Source organism: Callospermophilus lateralis, unplaced genomic scaffold (genome assembly GCF_048772815.1).
Source record: "Callospermophilus lateralis isolate mCalLat2 unplaced genomic scaffold, mCalLat2.hap1 Scaffold_45, whole genome shotgun sequence".
NCBI classification, from domain to species: domain Eukaryota; kingdom Metazoa; phylum Chordata; class Mammalia; order Rodentia; family Sciuridae; genus Callospermophilus; species Callospermophilus lateralis.
Window position 1 is genome coordinate 7,983,549 of NW_027514398.1, and position 17,504 is coordinate 8,001,052.

At 32.3% G+C, this 17,504-nt stretch overlaps 2 pseudogenes; one reads left to right on the top strand and one right to left on the bottom strand.

The window, feature by feature from the left end:
* Window positions 1-4,712: 4,712 nt before the first annotated feature.
* The window catches only part of LOC143388875 (leucine-rich repeat protein SHOC-2-like), a 28,762-nt pseudogene continuing 15,970 nt past the window's right edge, over window positions 4,713-17,504 (bottom strand).
* Window positions 13,928-14,706, top strand: LOC143388863 (opioid growth factor receptor-like protein 1 pseudogene; annotated as a pseudogene).

Consider the following 17,504-nt stretch of genomic DNA (forward strand, 5'->3'; position numbering starts at 1 on the left):
ATTATCAGTTAACAGAGAAAGAGAAGATTAGGGCTTGCTTCAAAGATGATTCTACAGATTACACAGGTATCACCTGGAAGTGGACAGATAAGGCCATATTTCCCCTTTCTGGAATGACCATGAAGGACAGTGTTAAAGTAAAATCTTCACAAGAGGCAAAACTTCAAGTACTGCATCTGGTTGTGCATATTTTTGTGAAAGTAAATTGGTCAGATGTGTGACTGTACACCATTGTTGGGTCATTGCTATGAGTTGGCTAGCTGATCAGAGAACTGGAAAGAACATAATTCGAGAATTGGCAACAAGGACATTTGGGGAAGAGGTATGTTTATAGACTATTCTGAATGCGCAAAGGATGTGAAGATAATTGTGTTTCATGAAAATGCCCATCAAAATTTGACCTCAGCAGAGAAGGATTTTAATAATCAGATAGATGTTCTAACCAAATCTATAGATAGCAGTCCACCTCTTTTCCCAACCACCCCTGTCATTGCCCAATGGGTTCATGAACAAAGTGGTCATGGTGGCAATAATGGTGGTTATGCATGGGCACAGTAACATTCAATTCCACACATCAAGGCTGATTTGGATACTGCCACTTCTGAGTGCCCAATTTTCCAGCATTAGAGACAAACACTAAGCCCCAGATATGGCATCATTCCCCAAGGAAAACTGGCAGCAACCTTTTGGCAGGTTGACTATATAGGACCCCTCCCATGATGAAAGGGGCATCAATTTATCTTTATTGGAACACACCCTTATTCTGGGTATGGATTTGCCTTCCCTGCACATAGTGTTTCAGCCAAAACCACCATCTGTGGATGTACAGTATGCTTTATCCATCATCAAGGTATTCCAAAAAACAATGCTTTGGACCAAGGAACTAACTTCATGGCCAAAGAAGTGAAGTAGTGAACTCATGATTAAGAAATTCACTGGCCTTACCAAATCCTCCACCACTAAGAAGCAGGTGGTTTGATAGAACAATTTAGTGGACAGTTGAAGATGTAGTTACAGCACCAGCTAGGTGGCAGTACATTGCAGGGCTGGGGCAAGGTTCTTCAGAAGGTTTTCAATGGTCTCTGAATCAGCACCCACTACATGCTGCTGTCTCTTCTATTGCTGGAATTCATGTGACTAGAAATCAAGGTATGGAGACAGGAATGTTACCCCTAATCATTATTCCTAGTAACACAGTAAGAAAGTTTTTGCTTTCTGTTCCTGCAACCTTAGACTCTACAACCCTGGAAGTCGTAGTTCCAGAAAAAATGAATGTTTCTGTTTGGAAGTAAAGCAATGATTTCATTAAACTGAAAGTTATTACTTCCTCCTGGCCATTTTGGGCTTCTCATGTCTCTGAGTCAACTGGCAAAGAAGGAAGTTAAGATGTTTTTGGTGTAGTAGGTATAGGAAAAAATTTGGGCCAAGGACCTGAACATAGGAAAGAATTTGATGATTGCTAAAATTTTATACATAGAAGTACTACATGACCTACCAATTTTATTTCTAGATATATTTTCATTTGAACTGAAAACAGATATTCAAACACTTCAACATGAATATCAATGGCATCACCATTTCCATTAGGAGATATATGAAAATCCAAATTTCTATCAAGAATAATAAACAAATGTGTCTATGTATCTATATGTATCCATGTCTGAGTAAGCACATGTACATAAAGATATATTCATATAAACAAATATATATCCATATAGCATCCATATATATGTTTCAATATTATTCTGCAATAAAAGTAATGTACTGATACAAGTGACCCTCTTGACAAGTCTAAAAAAAAATATTAAGAAAAGTCAACAAAATCAAACATGAAATTTCACCTGTGCTATAATTACATTTATATTAAATATCCAAAATCTGTAAATCATAGAGTTAGAAAAGAGAGAGTTTGTTGCCAGGGGCTTGGAAAGCATTTAAGTGGTTGATTAATAGATTACATTAGTTAAATCAGTAGTTAAAATATTTAAAACAAGGTAATTGTGGTAACAATACCTCAACATTATACTTGACTTATTATCATTACTTAACTTATTTTTTGATGGGCGCTCTTATGAGAATTCAACGTCAATAACACCAATAAGTAAAAAATCTTAAAAACATTGAAGTCTATAAAATTATAGCCAGAGGTGAGAGAAATGAACTATGGAATTAGACATAAATTCTTTATCTTTGTATTTGAACAAATGACCAGAGTACCTGTATTATATATAACTACAAATATAGAATTCTGAATAAAATGAGTTATACTCTTGTATGCATAATATGCTAAAATATAATTTATCATCATGCATATCTAAAAAGAACAAATAAAATAAGCTAAAAAAGAAAGAAACTCTGGAGGTATAGAAACCCACATGTGCTCTGCATCTCCAGACTAAAGGTTGGATGGTAGAACTGGATAGCAGAATTCAATAGCAGTCTCTGTGTCATTCAGTATTCTTGATTTATTATTTATTTTGTTCTTATCTGCCCAGTATCTTGAGTACTGATTGGAAGACTTCTGATCTTACAGATGAGTGTACTAAGTTTGAGGATGACTGATTGTCTGAAGGTCACCAACTATGCAGACTAAGGCTCTGACAAATAATTTGTGTGATTTCTAATTTACTGTATCATGTATCAAATTACAAATTCAGTCAGTGTTTTTTGTTTGTTTGTTTGTTTTTTGTTTTGGTTTTGGTTTGGTCCCCCCCTCCTGGTAGGAGGAAGAGAAATTACAGGAGGTAGAAATTACAACAGGGCACCAAGAAGCATATACATAAACTATCAATGTAAAAACTTGTTTGTGGTCACTGTTACACTGGTAAATAGGTATGTCCAAACATGACAAAATATGAGTTATATATGTATAGTTTATTGTATTTCAGTACTACCCTAAAAAATTGTTTTAAGTTTGAATGAAAGAAATAAATATATTCCTCAGCAAACAAACTATATATTTGGAAAACATAGGAAAAGATACTAAATATTGTATGTCATTAATAAATTGTAATATAACACGCCTATAATAATTTACAAAATTTCAAACCTGACAAAATCAAGAGCTGACAATGTTGGGGAACAAGAAAAACTCTCATACATTGCCACTCTGGAAAACAGTTTGGTAGCTTCTTAAAAATTACAATATACACTTAATATGTCCCACTAATTGTATTTCTCAGTGTTAATTCAATGGAATTAAAAACTATGTCCACACAAAACACACATACAAATGTCAACAGCTTCTTCATTTGTGATTGCCAAGAACAGGAAACAGCTAATAGAGACTTCAGTAGCTATTTATTTGTTATTAATGTAAACACTGTGATTCATCCATACACTGGAGGGTCATTCAAAAATTTTTAAAAATAATATTTAATATCAAACATGAAAACATATGGAGGCATCATAAATACATATTGCCAGAAAGAAAATATTGTCTGAAATGCCATCTTGTGTTATTCCAAATTTGTGACATTCTGGAAAAGTCAAAACATTAAAAATGTTAAACATTGCCAAGAAATAAGAGGGAGCAGAAGATGCTAAAGGAAGACATCATTGTGAAAATTGACATTGTTCTTTTTCAGTGCTTTAAAAACTGTAAAATTATTGTTTTAATAAATATTAAACTATTTATTTCCATTAATAATTATGTATTACCATCACTATTGGCAAAATATTTTGATTTTTTGATTACATCAAATATTTCTCAGTAATGTACAAAGAAAAAAGTAGTGAAAACTCTGAATAAGGGAAGGCATATGTAACAAATTAACATTTGGTGCACTTTTCACCTCTGGCACTTTCTTTTTTAAAAAAGAGAGAGAGAAAGAGAGAGAATTTTTTAATATTAATTTTTTAGTTTATGGTGGACACAACATCTTTATTTTTTATTTTTATGAGATGCTGAGGATTGAACCCAGTGCCCTGCACATGCCAGGTGAGCACACTACCACCTGAGCTACATCCCCAGCTCCACCTCTGGCACTTTCTATCATCTAATGTTTTCATGAGTATTCATGAAGTCTGTAAATTATTTAATATCTCCCCCTTCTTTATGCATGAAATAAAAATCTGGGATTTAAAAAGTACTAACTTCACACAAAGGAGGGCTATTTGATATCACTATTTCTGCTTTACTGCTACAGATTAACAATAAGCAACATTGAGATCAACAGTTTTACAATTCTCTGACCATCTCATATACTAAGCAGCAGAGACTAAACATAATTTCTTCAATGGAGTTTGTGCACATGCACATGAGTCCTATTGTTCTTTCAGGACTGAAACAATGTATAAAAAATTAAATCTCAAATTGCAAAAGAAGTTAAAGAAATATTCTACCTGATATGACAATTAGTAATAGAAAAATGTATTAATAATTCACAAAAATAGTTTACCCATTATTTTTTCCTAAGAGAAATATATATAACTATTCTGTCACTTGAATTTAATAAATTTATAATTTTTTGGCAATTTTTTAAGGAAACTGACACGTCAGAATACAAAACAGAAAAAAAATATGAATCAATTTCAGCAAAGAAAAATTATAAAAGACTTATAAAGATCTAAATTTCTCTATTTTCAGAAACACATAATGAATCTTTATAAATCTGCCATGTATATCAATATCTACATAAATATATACAGATATAGATGTGGCACATTAATGGCAAATGACTTGAAAAATGTATGGGATCAGCAGAGCTATATCAGACCATGGCATGATATGTACCCTGCATTTTTAAGAACTAAATGATGAAAGAAGGTCCCCTAGCAACAATCTGAGGTGGAAGGTGACTGAGTGGACAGTTCCAAAAATTCATTATTATAAGCTTGCTACAGAGAGCCAGCTCAAAAGGAAGTCGATGTAGGTTAGGGTTTTCATTCAAATACAGTTCTTCAAGGTTTTCCAGTGTACCTGTTCTATTTTTTTAAGTCAATAATTTTTTAAAAATAAGCAGTTACTATACAAAGGTGCAAGTAGGAATTAATACGTAATACATATTTCCCACTCTTCTCTCCATTTTAAAACTCTTAGAACCATCAATCTCAAACTTCACTACATATATAACTTATATGGGGAGATTTTCTAAAACCCTGATGACCAGGTCACCCTCCACGACCATTTATTCAGAACCTCCTATCTTATGCTTGGTTTTTAAGTTTAGTTTTTTGAAAATGCTCCAACTCTAGAGATCTTTTTGATAGAGTTTGGCATTCATGTGTGTGTCAGTATGTGTGTGTGTTTGATATAGATCTTTCATGAAGAAAGTTACACATATGTGATAGGCAAACCAAAATAAATTCATGTAGTCTTTCAAAAAGTTTTCTTACATTATTATTCTTAATTTATACATAAGAAGTTCCAGTCTTCAAGAAAGAGTTTGTGTAGATTATTTAAAGACATAAAACTAAGAAGTGAGAGATTCAGATTTTAAATAGCTAAGAATCTCCAGAACCATTGTTTTGTTGTTGTTGTTGTTGAACCTTTGTTTTTTATATATTTATATGTATTTCTGGGGATGTGACTCAATCGGTAGCACACTTTTATATATTTATATGTAGTTCTGAGGATCAAACCCAGCACATGCTAGGCAAGTGCTCTGCCACTGAGCCACAATCGCAGCTCCCCCAAACTATTCTTAATTACTAATCTAACATTGTATTAAGCTCATTATAGATGGCAGGACAGTATACATAGAATTATTAACTTAAGAACTCACAGTTATTTAGTATATGACCTTAACTAACTCTGTGTAAAACAGTATTACAACCTTCACTTATGAAATTAAAGGTGCTCATAATTATATGAGATAATGGATATAAAAAGATTTGGCAAAATTCTAAAATGATCCCAAATATTAATATTAATCAAATATTATTATTGAGCCTAAATCCCCACAATAATAATTTGTTTCAAGTCTGTGTGATTTTTCAAATTTAGCAGAACTGAAAATAATTCTTTTAAATTAAGATTTCAGAAAACTTATTGAAAATATAAATATACCATACTATATTAAAAAATACAATGTTAATCATAATACCCCATGGGGAAACAATCAAAGCACCCACTAACATTAAGTATCAGTACTCCATAAAAAAACTCAGAATGCTAATATAACCTCATATTACAAAAACAGATTTATCTGAAATACTGTGTGAAAATCAACAGTTAACTACTTGTAGAGTTAATAATACATAAGGTTCCTACCAATTTCCTTAGGAAGATGATTAAGCAGGTTATCTCCAGGGCTTAGATGTGTGAGATTGGTAAGGTAACCAATGCTTCTGGGAAGAGTGGTCAACTGGTTGATTGTCAAGACTAAATTCTAAAAAAAATGAACAATAAAAGTTATATGCACATTTCCTACAACTATATAAATTTAAAATAATACTTCCACAAAAGAATAAAATAACAGTGAAATTAAATCAGATAAGACTTAAAAAGTTACAGGATCTTCTTTCAAAAATTATCATTTTCTAGAAATATAAAAGGAGATTATGTGAACTTAAAACTCAGCCCTAATCCTATAATAGAAAAATGTATCTGGTCCAAGAATTTAAAAATGGTGAAGAATTAGAAAGATGAATTCCAAAAACTCCAATCATATGCTTATAAAGCCCCTGACACGATTTACCCGTAAATCTTTAAGATAACAAATTTCATTTGGCAAGGATTCTAATTTGCTCTCCTCTATGTCCAACTCCCTTAACTTCTTAAGGTTTCCCAGACCTTGGGGAAGTTTGTTTAGAAGATTGTTTGATAATATTAGAACCTACAGAGAAATAATTTACAGTTTGATAAAACATGATATGGAAATATTAATTTCATTTTTATATTAGCCATATATATGACAATTGTGGGGCTTAAAAATTTATTAGAAATGATAATTTTTCAAACAGTCAGTACTAGGATAGGTAACATTCAATTAAATTACATAAAATATTTAATTTAGTACTCTAAAAACTTTCAAACCCAGGAGAGTTATTGAAAATAATCATTTAATGTCAAAATTAAATTAAAAATTTGACTATAACTAAATGATAAATAAAATTAAAAGCATTAATTTTTTCATGAATATCATATAGTTAGTTAATCTATCTGATACTGAAAAGTTGCAAATGTCTATGAAACCATCTGTTGTAAACAATCACATAAGGAAGGTCACAACTAACAATCCACAGTATTTATAATTTATGGTATTTACTACATTTCAAGCATTCTAAAAAAATAAAATTGGGGGAGGAAGGAAGATGTCCTTGTTTTCTAATAAATTATAAACTACCATAGGAGTAGGAGTCAGTAATGCAGTGGGGTTTTGAAACAAGCACTAAAAAGAAAGGTGTTCAGATACTTCTAGCTAATTTTATATATTCTTATTTCACCCATGCTTTCAACCACACAATACTATTTCATCTTAGCAAATTAAATAAACAAGATTTAAAAAAACATGATATAGGAAAATTTTTAAAAAGTTGAAGTACTATTAGTAAGCTTTATTCATCAAAAAGATGAAAACTTTAGGGACTCAGGCAGAAGTGATTATCCCTGACTAAGAAGGTGGTAATAAGATGGATCTTTATTCATGTGAATGAATTTTTAGAGAAAAAAAGAGGATGAGAAGAGTTAGATGCTGGAAACAACTGGAATAAACATACAGACCTGGAAACACGCTAGATTTCCAACAAATAGCAGGTGAGTGATTTAGGATGAAAATTAGGTCAACATCATACAGTAAAAGGTTCTAAATGCCTGTCTCAGGTATCCATAATTATTATGGTAAACAAGATATGGTTTTTTAAAAGAATTTAGAAAAATGGCCTAAAGATGCTGAATTTTAATGCCCCTTCCTTCAAAGTTATATTAGAGCATTCAAACCTGCCACCTTTTAGTGGGCAACAGTAATATTGAACCTAGATTAACTCATATTCATTAGTATTAAATATTAATGATTAGTATTCAGTAGTATTGAGCCTAGACTAATTGATCCAATACTGCATCATCCTAACAGGGTCATATGTTTAAGAGAGTTCTTATTATCATCACTGTTAATTGTGACCTTCAAAGAGAAATCACTTATTTTATATTAGTAGATAACTGAGAAAGAGAATGAGAAGTTTAAAATGCTCATTAGTACTCACTCACCTGAAGAGAAACAAGACCAGATAAATCCTCAGGGATCATTCTTAGCTGATTATTGGCTAAATTCAATTCTATCATGATGGTCCAAGTTCTAAAGTCCAATGGAAGTAATGTTAACTGATTGTCCTGGCAAATACAAAATGCAGCATTTCATGTGGAACCATTAACACAAAGCTCCATGTGTACAGTCTTTTGGGAAAAAAACCTTAAACCTTATTCCACTTCTCGATATCTAAATCAGGGATTTACAACCAGCAACAAAAGCATTGATTTTCCAAGATTTTTGCATAGTACCGAGCTTTTGCTTTGAATTTAAAAAGGAAGTTTGTTTCCTATGTGAATATGAGTAATGGAAATATAAAAATACTACACAGAGAAACAACTTCAGAGTTCAAAGATAATACTCATAAATTTGATGTTTTATTTTATAATAATGTTTAGGAACCATTGGAGAAAATGTGACTGGTCAAATTGAGATATAAACACCATGAAAGAAGATACATGGCAGAAAAGGAAACCCAGGTGAGCTCCGGAATGGAAGAGATGCTGAGCAGGAAAAAAAAAAAAAGAGGAAAGGGATGGGAATATAGCTCAGTTGGTAGATTGCTTGCCTCCCATGCACAAGCCCCTGGGTTTGATCCTAGCACATACCCCCCCAAAAAAGAGGAAGACAGAATACATTCATCACTAAATAATAAAAACATAACGGAGTGCTATGATATTAATTAAGCATTTTAAATTGCCTTTTTTCCTGCTCTTACATGTTCACTTTTTTATATTTTGGATTGAATCCAGGGGCAATTAACTACTAATCTACATCCCCAACTATTTTTTTGAATTTTATTTAGAGACAGATCTCACTGCATTGCTTAGGGCCTCAGTAAGTTGTTCAATATTCCTATATCACTCCCCCCCAACCTGCTAGAATTACAGGTGTGTGCTACCATGCCCATCAGATTCAACCCTAAATAAAATATTATAATGGTAATGGAAAAGGGTGATATCCCCCTTGTCCCAGTTGGGTATCAATGTGCCAATATATTAACCAATTGGTCATGGATTTCTTTCACATTCTTTTTAAAAAATATTTTAGTTGTTTGTGGACCTTTGTTATTTAATTTATTTATACATGGTGCTGAGAACCAAACCCAGTGCCTCCCACATTAGGCAAGCACTCTAACACTGGGCCACAAACTCAGTTCCATCTATTATGTTCTTTTGTTAGTGTATATTTCTAATTTTTTCTGCAACACTCATGGATCCTTGTGGCTTTTTACACAAAATCATCAATATAAGAAATACCAATCAGTGAATATATATTTAAAAATCCTGTTTATATTTTCTAAATTGAAATTTATTATTTATTAAAAAAATATTTAACATTATCTATCTATGCCCAGACTACCAATAGGTACAGTATGATAAAGTATTTTCATTAAGAAATATTTATTACAGGTTCTTACATGAGGAAGAATACAACAAACTTCATTTTGATTTTTTTTCAAGAGAAAGTTTTGTGTAACCTTTATCAAGTCTGAATGGAAATTTAGGAAAAGTGCTATAAAGTGTTTTGTTGTTTTACTAATAACAACAATCCTTTCCAAGCTAACATATTGTAATAATGTCAAATTCATAAAAGTGTATATTCAAATACAAAAACTAATTAATATTGTGACCTCTGTGTTCTAAATCTATTATTACAAAATGAATATACAGAATTAATGTTATTTACCACTACATTACTGTTACTGCATATATTAATTATGTAACTATATTAAAAATTCTGTTTGTAATAGGATTTTGAATTTATACTACTTCAGTAATTATGTGCTTCCAAATTACCAAAAAAGATACATACTATATTTATGACAAAGTATAGACAGAGTCAAGAAATTGTAAATTTAAATTATACAGAACAATAATTGTGTGACTGGCTCATCAAAGACAAAAATATATTGAATGATATAATGTAAAGAACCCTCTACCTCGATTCAAAAAATCTAGGAAGCTAAATTCCTGCCTCAGCCAAGAAATAGCTGAATGGCCAAATAGACTGTTTTTTCTGAGTAGAAAATTTACTGAAAATTAAATCATTGGACTAGATAAATCACCATTTCTTCACCTCTTTCACAATAAACTATTACAAATGTGAGATCCTTTCACTTTCACTGGACAGTATAGAAATAAAAAATGAAAAGAAGTGGAGATCAGAATTACTTATGGGTGGTCTTTAAAGAGATACATTTTAGAAAACACTGACTATATATGTACACATAAATACCTATGTAGTTACTATATTTAATCATACTCCAAACAGCTTTAAACTCTATGTATGCAACGAATTTTTTATATGCTATTGCCTCCTAATTCTTAATAAACTAAGAATATTGTAACTGGTATTTAATATTCTTCTATATCTGAGCATCAATTTTGGTGGCGCTGCAGTATTCCACTTTAAAAATTTAAATCCCTAAGTGTAATAATAATTTGGTACCTTTAAAACTGTTTTGCAATAAGCATACCTACAAATATATTTTTAAAAATCCTCATTATTAATTCTTGAGGACAAATTCCTAGGGTATTATACACAATTATAGAACACTTTTTATCTGATAAAAACTGCCCCCAAGGGGCTGGGGTTGTGGCTCAGTTGTAAAGTGATTGCCTAGCATATGTGAGTCACTGAGTTTGATTATCAGCACACTCTCTCTCTCTCTCTCTCTCTCTCTATATATATATATATATATATATATATATATTTCCCCTAAGTAGACTTCATCAACAAAGTAAAATGAAACATAACCCACATCAATAGAGAGAATATCAATTCATTAGTAATTCCTCCTTTCCTCCTGATACAAAAAGTTTACCTTCATATTTAGCTCCCTTAATGCTTTTACTCTAGAGAAAATTCCATATGGGATTTCATTGATTTGATTATATTCCATGTTGAGGGAACAGATGGTGAAAAACTGAGCTGGACCACCCACTGGATATGACTGGATGTAACTTCTAACCAAGTTCAAACTGTTCAGTTTCACAAGACTGCATAAAAGGCTCTGTTAAAAAAACAAACATAAATCTAAATTAGAACTGAGAAAAAAACTTCATTTGAATAGAATAGCAAATTCCAAACACAAATGCCTCAAGGCCTTGCAAGTAAGGACCTACAGAAACAGGTTAGGCTGATTCTGTGACACTTTCGCCCGGATAGTCAATACTCAATTCCAGCAAGCTATTGTCTTGCCTTGTGGAAACTGTGAAGTCAGTGCACTCAGATTTTTCAGATTTCACAAGAAAACAGGAATTTTTTCCCTTTTTTTGAATTGTTTGGCTTTAGTTTATTTAAATCACTCTATAACAAAAAGTATAAATTGGTGACTGAGAAGTATCTCAAGGTGGCTAGTTTTAGAGTGCTATGTCACTTACTGTAACAAATCCTATATAGGTTTTAGTTATATAACTATCTAAATTAGTATTAAGATTAACATTAGTACTAAGATTAAGCTGGAGTTGTAGCTCAGTAGTAGAATACTTGCCTTGCACAAGTGAGACCCTGAGTTTGATCCTCAGCAGCATGTAAAAATAAATAAATAAAAATAAATAGTAAAAAAATTAGCATAATTCCTGTCACAGTATAAATCATTATTCAATAATTTAATGGTTCTTTAGGAATACTAAATTCAGAAGCTGATTATACTTCTTGATATAGTATAACACATTCCTTTTTATATGGTAAAATTTGAAGGAATACAAGTACCTATTAAGCAAGTATTTACTAAACACATAAACTCATATATCCCTACTTTAGTTTCCCACTACAAAAAGAAACTGCTAAGTGTGTAAATATAAATAAATATCTGCCTTTAAGAACATTAAACATTTTTAGAGATATAAAGCACAGATAGGAAGCACTTAGAAAATAATGCACAATTGGTATGTCATCAATAATAAATTACACAGAATAGGTGCTCATTATTTAGGCTGGATCAAGGAAGAGCAACATTAGTAGCCCCTGAAAGGCTGTTAGAAATGGAGACTCTGGGCTGACTCCCACATAATTAATATGCATTACAACAAACTTTTCTGTTGACTTGCATACCAATATTTAAGAAATACTGTTTGTTATTGGTTATTTAAATAGTTTTGAATCAATATTGCCTTATCATTTAATAGCTTGTGATTTGGAGTAAACTATTTTTCTTTCTTTTTTTCTCTCTTTATTTTCTGGTACTGGGGATTGAACCCAGGGTTCCTCCACCTATGAGCTATATCCTTGGCATTTTTCTTTGAAATTATCTTAGAGTTTCACTAAGTTGTCTAGGCTAGCCTTGAACTTGTGATTCTACTTCAGCCTTCTGAGTAGCTGAGATTGCAGGTAGGCACCACTATTCCTGTTTGGGTAAACTGATGTATTAAAACTTAGTTTATTCACTTTTGAAATTATAATGCCTTACTTTATGGGTTGTAGTGAAGATAATGGAGACAAAATACACAAACAGTTTTACCATACCTAACATATAATAACTGCTAGAATTTTAGAACCCCTATTTAATTCCAAAGTAATGAAGAAATACTAGAATAACTAGAAATGGAGAAAATAGACTGCAATGAAATTTTGAAAGATCAAAAAAGAAATAAGAATTCACAACAGGATAAAAACCAATCTAGATTAAATAAAAATGTAAGCAAAAAGAAACAAAGTCCACTGAGAGTATGTGGGTTTAAAATAGCATTCAAAATTCAGCTGTCTGACCTCCATGAAGGCTTGGTACCTGAGATGTCAGTTATGGCAACATAAAAGGAAGGAAGAAAATAACTATAGAATTGAAAGTGAATTATCTATTTAATAAATATTTGATTTTCACACTAAACATTAAAAAATCTAACCTTAGCATCTATTTTTGCACACAGACAAAATATGAGCACAAGAACAGTGCTTAAGAAAACCTTACATGACATTTCAAGAAAAATGTCTTTAATCTGCTTTATCAGAAACAAGATTTATTGAGATTCATTGCAAAAATGTTATTCTTAAAACTGACTTAAACTGCTGAACTGATATTCTTGTATGACAAAATATTGATATTTGATTATACTAAGAGTACAAGAAGACTTCTCTTCAACACATTTTTTTAAAAAAATTTTGTAGTTGTAAATGGAAAGAATGCCTTTTTTTTTATATGGTACTTAGGATCGAACCCAATGCCTCACACATGCTAGGAGGCAAGTGCTCTGCCACTGAGCTACAGCCCCAACCCTCTTCCATGCATTACTTATATCACACTGTGAAACATAGATGTTTATCTTTCCTTTACAGTCACATATATCTGGATTCCTATCTTAGGTCTTCTACTCATCAATTTTGCCAACTTTGGTAAATTTATTAGATAATATCTCTCCCATATTTTCAAAAAAATATTTATGGTAACAAATTTGACTAAAATAAAACTGTCTTTTCCCCCTATCTATTCAATAAGAATATTCCCAACAAATCGTAGGAAGATACTGAATATAAAATAATACATGTAGAGCTCCTAGCTTCATGTCTTGAGCATATGTGCTTAGCTATAGTTCCATTTCCTTATGAGTATTTAATCTTGCTATGTGAAATATGCCAGTCTCAAAAATTAAAGGGTCTGAGTTCGGCAGCGGGCGCTGAGGCTGCTGTCCAGCGCCCTGCCCCCGGCCATACCCGGGCCCTAGTGTGCCTGCCGCAGCCCGCGCCGTGCGCCCAGCAGCCCTGCGCCCAGCAGCCCGGCGCCCGCCGCCACCTCTTCAATGGGCAACCTGCTCCGCTGGGTCAGCTTCCGCGAGCCCACCACCGTGGAGGACTGCGACTCCACCTGGCAGACGGACTCGGAGCCTGAGCCGGAGGAGCCAGGGCCTGGCTGCAGCGGCGAGGCCCCGGGGCAGGAACCCGAGGAGCCCGTGCAGCCTCCGGAGCAAGCTGGGGGGGCGGCCCCGCGCCAGCCCTCCGCCGGAGGAAGACACCGAGGAGGCAGGCGCCCAGCAGGGTGGTGATTCCTCTGAAGCAACTGCCAAACCAAAGAGAAGTTTTTATGCAAGGGATTTGTACAAATACCGACATCAGTACCCCCAGAACTTCAAAGATATCCGATATCAAAATGACTTGAGCAATCTTCGTTTCTATAAGAAAAAAATTCCATTTAAGCCAGATGGTGTTTACATTGAAGAAGTTTTAAATAAATGGAAAGAAAATTATGAAAAGCTGGAGCACAACCACACTTACATTCAATGGCTTTTTCCCCTGAGAGAACAAGGCTTGAAATTTTATGCTAAAGAACTAACTACATATGAAATTGAGGAATTCAAAAAAACAAAAGAAGCAGTTATAAGATTCCTCCTGTCTTATAAAATGATGCTAGAATTTTTTGGAATAAAACTGATTGATAAAAATGGAAATGTTGCTCGGGCTGTTAACTGGCAGGAAAGATTTCAGCATCTGAATGAGTCCCAGCACAACTATTTAAGAATCACCCGTATTCTCAAAAGCCTTGATTCTGATAAGTGAAATGGAGGTGCTGGGGGAGATCTGACCTCCCAAGCTAAGCTGTCAGTCCTGCTGTCTTCTTTCTCCCTCTCCCCTCGCTCACCATTGAGCCTCCATCTTTGTCAGCAATCAAGTGTACTTATAGTATACATTAGGATAATCATCTTCTTGACATCTAAATGGAACAGAGGGCAACTTTTAATTGTATGATTTCAGAGTTTTCTTTAAAATTATAATAAAAATATTTTCTGTATTAAGTGCTTAAAAACAAATTTTGGTGCAAAAGTCCAAAAAAGAACTTTACTTAAATGGATGTTCTACATAAATTCGGTGGTTGATTCTGGATGCAGATGACTGAAGAATTAAAAAGGAAAAAAGGAAATTATTCATTTTTAAAAGGCATGCCTCTTGCACTATCAATAGGCATATCTCTTAACTCATTAATATATCTCAGTGATATGTGGATTATTAAATTACTATGTTGTTTATTCTACAGTGTATCTTTTAATATATACATATATAGTTTTGCATCTTTAATTTATCAAACTTTCAAATCGGAACAGTTTGAAATTTCATATACTCAGTTCTAGTAAGAACTTAATTTATTACTAATAATTACTGAAAACAATTTTATTTCCAATAATATTATACTAATTACTATTAAAATCAGAAAATAATCAGAAACAGTGTGATGAGAACTTCAAAACATATACACAAATATGGAAAAAGAAATGAATATATAAACATTTTCACATTATATCACTTAGAAATAAATTGACTTTTTAAAAAAAATCTTTCACTTTTAAGAAAAGTTCTATTTACTTTAATCCCCTGGAGGATTTTGTTATATGGCCTATTTCATATCCCATCATATCGTCTTCTGTTATATTTATTGATCCACACTTTAAGTAGTGGATTTCTAGAAAATAATCATACTGATAATATGTCTTTAGAAATATGATTTTATTGCTTTGAAATTTATGCAAAAACACCCCACTTGCTTAATCTTGATTTTTTTATGAAAGTCTTAGTAGCACTCATGTTTCAATATGTAGAATATAGAATACCTCATCATTTTTAGTTCCTATAACATGTCAAGTTGAAGTACTAAGAATTTGAGGTAACAGTTTAAGTTTGTTTTTTCCATTTTTTTTTACATGCAGGAAATACATGGATCCTCTGACATGGTGCTTGTCATAGCAATGTCCCTGTAGAACTTAATAAACAGTTCCACAGAGTTTAGTGGATAAGAGTGAATTGTCAAATTAGGCTGAATTATAGGAATAATATTAATTTAATTCAAAATATCTTACTAGTTGTGTATACACAGTGTATAGACACTTTCAGACTGCTTTCTAAATGCTTAATATTAAACATGTGACCAGATTAGTATCTGGTATCTATTAATACTTTTAATATTTTAATTTAACTTCTAATATTTTTAACAGTTACAGATACTAATCCTGTCACATTTGTTTAATATTAAATGTTAGTAACTGTTAATAGATAAGTAACTGTTAATATTTTAACAGTTACCATTACCAGATACTAAAATAAATGAATATAATCGGAACTACTTAGAAATTATAGTATATTAAAGCCCTCAGAAGAAAAACATTTCATTTAACAGTTTAGTTTTTAAAATATTATTCTTTATGAGGGATTTTGTTACATTGTGCTACTTTATTTGAGAATACTTAGTTTCAAGGGGAGAACTTCCTGGCTTCCATCCAAAATATTGGCCTTTTTCATCATGTGTTTTTTAAACGTATATTCATATGTGACTATAGTTTCCTACATTTAATCTGTAAATAACTAATGAGAGAATTATTAAGTGGAGAATAAGTCGGGATGACATTCCTTTTGCAGATAAAAATTAAATGTCTGGAACTTTTTATATTAATAATACTTTGTATATTTAATGTTTTTTTTTTAAAATAAGATCTATAGATATGTGTTTATGTGTGTCTTAGATATGAAACTGCCCCCTGGGTTTAACTTTTGTTTTGTATTTTTAAAAACTACCATGTGCTTGCAGAAATTTACAGAGAAGCTGTTATACAAAATTCAGTGAAGCATGGCCAAATAGCTAGAAACATTATTGTATATTTGCAAATATAGTCTTTATTGTTGTACTACAGGCAGCAAGGATAGTTAATATTGGCTATTAATAAAATAGTAACTTTAATTCCATGGCAAAAAAAATTAAAGGGTCTAATGTTTTCTCTCTCATATGAGGAAGCTAAAGCAAAATAAGGAAATGAAGGAAGAGAAGATTGGTTTCATAAAATAAAGGAAAGGTCAGTGGACTAGAAGGAGATTGAGAGAAAGAATGGAGGGAAGGGAAAGGGGGCATGCAAAGCAATTTTAAAGTCATGCTATATACATACATAAACATAACATAGGCTATTTCAACTTTATGTATAAGTAGAAAGAACCACTCAAAAGTGAACAACTACATGAGCAAAAGGAAAATCACTATCATACAGGAAGGAAAATGAAGGAAGGGGCCTGGGAAGTAAACAGGAGGAGCCTGAACTAAAATCGAGTTGCATGCATGTATGAGTTTGTCAAAAGTAACCCAAGTACAGCGTATAATTGTAATGGGGTAATGCGCGCGTGCACACACACACACACACACACACACACACACACACACACATAAATATAAGCTTCCCCTCACTGACAATAAAACTGGGGCAATATAAACACACATATTTAAATTGAATTCCCACTTTTTGAATTTTGATATAGACCCAGTCTTTATACTTATGTATATGGATATATATTAAAACCAGTCACTCTTAATTAAGCTCACAAACCACATCCAAATATAATCTCAAA